The sequence below is a fragment of the Chinchilla lanigera genome, unplaced genomic scaffold (assembly GCF_000276665.1).
Source record: "Chinchilla lanigera isolate Chin_1 unplaced genomic scaffold, ChiLan1.0 scaffold00020, whole genome shotgun sequence".
NCBI lineage: Eukaryota > Metazoa > Chordata > Mammalia > Rodentia > Chinchillidae > Chinchilla > Chinchilla lanigera.
Window position 1 is genome coordinate 15694149 of NW_004955421.1, and position 3184 is coordinate 15697332.

Below are 3184 nucleotides of genomic sequence, written 5' to 3' on the forward strand. Positions count from 1 at the left end.
TTCCTTTCCTTTCCTTTCCTTTCCTTTCCTTTCCTTTCCTTTCCTTTCCTTTCCTTTCCTTTCCTTTCCTTTCCTTTCCTTTGCCTTCCTTTCCCTTCCTTTCCCTTCCTTTCCCTTCCTTTCCTTTCTTTCTTTTATTGAGACAGGGTCTCACTTTATAGTTCAGGCTGGACTTGAACTCTCTGTATAGTCTGAGGCAACCTTGACCTTGTGGTGATCCTCCTGTTTCAGCCTCCTGAGTGCTGGGATTATAGACGTATACCATCATACCCAGCTTCAGGGCTCCTTCTTTCAAGCAAAACTAAGACCTCTATGTATACCCAATGTACAGAGCCCTATAGACATAACTAAGAGTTTCATACTATTCATGACCTCTTTACTTTTGCTTCTAGGTACTATTAAATGCCTTTCCAATATGCTGCCATGATTTAATTATATATGTGTGAAATATAGTTGGAATGTACACTTTGGAATGTGTTTGGAACTGAATTAAGATTTAAAATAGAAAGATTCTGAGTTTCCAAATCTTTTTCCTCCTGCCCCTACCTCCAAGTATGGAATAAAATTTTGGGTGTTCACTGGCTGCCTAGAGATATTTATGTGTGACAGGACCTCCTAGGGAGTAAAGTGTAGTGGTTAAAAATGATCAGTCTGGAGGGACAGAGTGAGATGAGTTCAGGTCTCATCTCGTTACTCAGTGGTTATGTCACCTTAAATTGCTTAAACACTCATTTTCCTCATCTGTGACACAGGGAAAATAAATTTCTTCTTTGTAACCTTTTCGTAAGGCTCAGTGAGCTGATGCACACAGAATGCTCTGATGGATCCAAAACCATAGCACTGGTAATACCAGCTCTTCTTTGCATATCACAGGATGGAATTCAGGTGGGTGTGGTGGCTCACACCTGTAATTCCAGCACTTGGGAGGCTGCAGCAGGAGGATCATTGCAAGTTCGAGACCAGCTACAAGGTGGGCTCAAGGCCAGCCTGAACTGCACAGCAAAACCATGTCTCAAAAGAGACCAAAAAAACCCCACCAAGATGTAACTAAATTACTGTGAAGAATGGACTGAACATCCAAGACAACTTTTGGTATCTTTTGTTGGGGGTGAGCTCTTCCCTCAATGTGAATTTCCCTCAGATTTGTTCATTGTCCCCCAAATCTCATCCATGTGGCTTTTCTAACTGGAGAACATCCGGGCACCATGGTGTGCACATACCCTGTGAACACGTGTTAACTGTATCTTTCTCTCCGGGTCCCAGGGCATGGTATACATGCAGTGAGCCTCTTGACAAAGCTTGAGGAGTGGGTTATACAATGGATTTGCTTTAGTGACAAATTTGTATGGGAAAATGAAGTGCTGAAAACTCTAGACATTGGTATAGAATGCTTATGGAGGCAAACATCTCATTCTCTTCTACAACTGCATCTACCTCCAACGTGATAAAACGTCCTGGGATCTTTCAATCTAAGCAGGTAGAGGATGCAGTCAGAATGTGCACCATGTTAGGCTGAGACAGCCTAGAGCTGATGCTGTTACCAGTAGCCAAGTGATTTTGGGCAAGTTATTAAAGCCCCTCAGACACCTCAATTTTCTCCTGTATGAAATGGAAATTTTTTAACCTTTAAGATTTATATATCTTTGTTTAATTTTAAAGAGAAAAAAATAAAACAAACTTTCAAAACAAGATGATAGGAGGGTAACAATGGTTAATACATTGTGTATTGTTATCTTTAAATTAGTTACTCAGTGTACAAGATATTGGCATTTAATTGCCCAAACAATATTAACATAACCCTATCTTTTCAATGAACTAAGAGAAACTAGTAGTATAACTATCTTATCTTTTATATATTTAAACAATTTTTTTTCCTTTTCCCTTCCTTATTTTCTCCATTTCCCTATCCAACTTTTTCTTTCCTTTGAAGTTTCCTTTTTTTTTTTTTTTTTTGGTCTTTTTGAGACAGGGTCTCTCTATGTAGTTCAGGCTGGCCTTGAGCTCACTTCGTACCTTTGAAATTTCTTCCCATTTCACAATATCTCTTGTATGTACCTTTTGGACCTGAAAGTTACTCTCTCAGCTTCTCATACTAGAGGGAAAATACAATGTTTACACATGTGCATCTGGTTTATTTCACTTATGAATATGTTCTCAAGTTGCATCCATTTACCTATAAAAGTCTTCAGTTTAGCTTTCTTTATGTCTGAGTAATACTACACTGTATAAAAAAACCACATCTTTTTCATCCATTCCTCAGCTGATGGGCATTTGGGTTGTTTCCAAGATCTAGCTATTACAATTCTGCTGCTACAAAGATGGGTGTACATATATTTCTGTAGTACAGTATTTTTAGTTCTTCTGGGAAGATATCCAAAACAGGAATAGCTGGGTCATATGGGACCACCAGTCCTAGTTTTGTCAGGAATCTCCATACTGATTTCCACAGTGGTTGCACCAGTCTACACTCCCACCAACAGTGGAGAAATGTTCCTTTTTCCCCACAGCCCCTCCAGCATTTGTTACTAGTTGATTTCTTGATGATAGCCATTCTTTCTGCTGTGAGGTGAATCTCAGTGTTGTTTTAATTTGCACCTCTCAAATTACCAATGATGTTGAACATTTTTTCATATACTTATTTGCTGTTTGTATTTCTTCATCTGAAAAGTGTGTATTCACCTCAGATGCCCATTTTGGGATTGGGTCTTTAAATTTGGGAGGTCTGATATTTTTGAGTTCTGTATATGTTCTTGATAGTAATCCTTTGTCTGAGGAACAGTTGGCAAACATTTTTTTCCACCTTGTAGGTTGTCTCTTTACTCTGTTGGTAGTTTCTCTTGCTGTGCAAAAGCTTTTTAATAAGATGAGACCCTAGTTGTTGATTCTTTGTGATAGTTTCTGTGCTATCAGGATTTTATTCATAAAGTTTTTGCCTACACCAATGCCTTCAAGTGTTTTACCTATTCTATCTTCCAGCAGATTTAATGTTTCTGTTTTAATATTTAGATTTTTGATCCATTTCAAGTTTAGTTTAGTGCATGGTGAAAGATATGGGTCCAATTTTAATCTTTGGCATGTGCAGAGCCAGTTTTTCCAGCACCATTTATTAAAGAGGCTATCTTTCTTCCAGTGAATGTGTTTGGCACCTTTGTCAAAGATAAGATGGCTGAGTATGTCTGGAGTT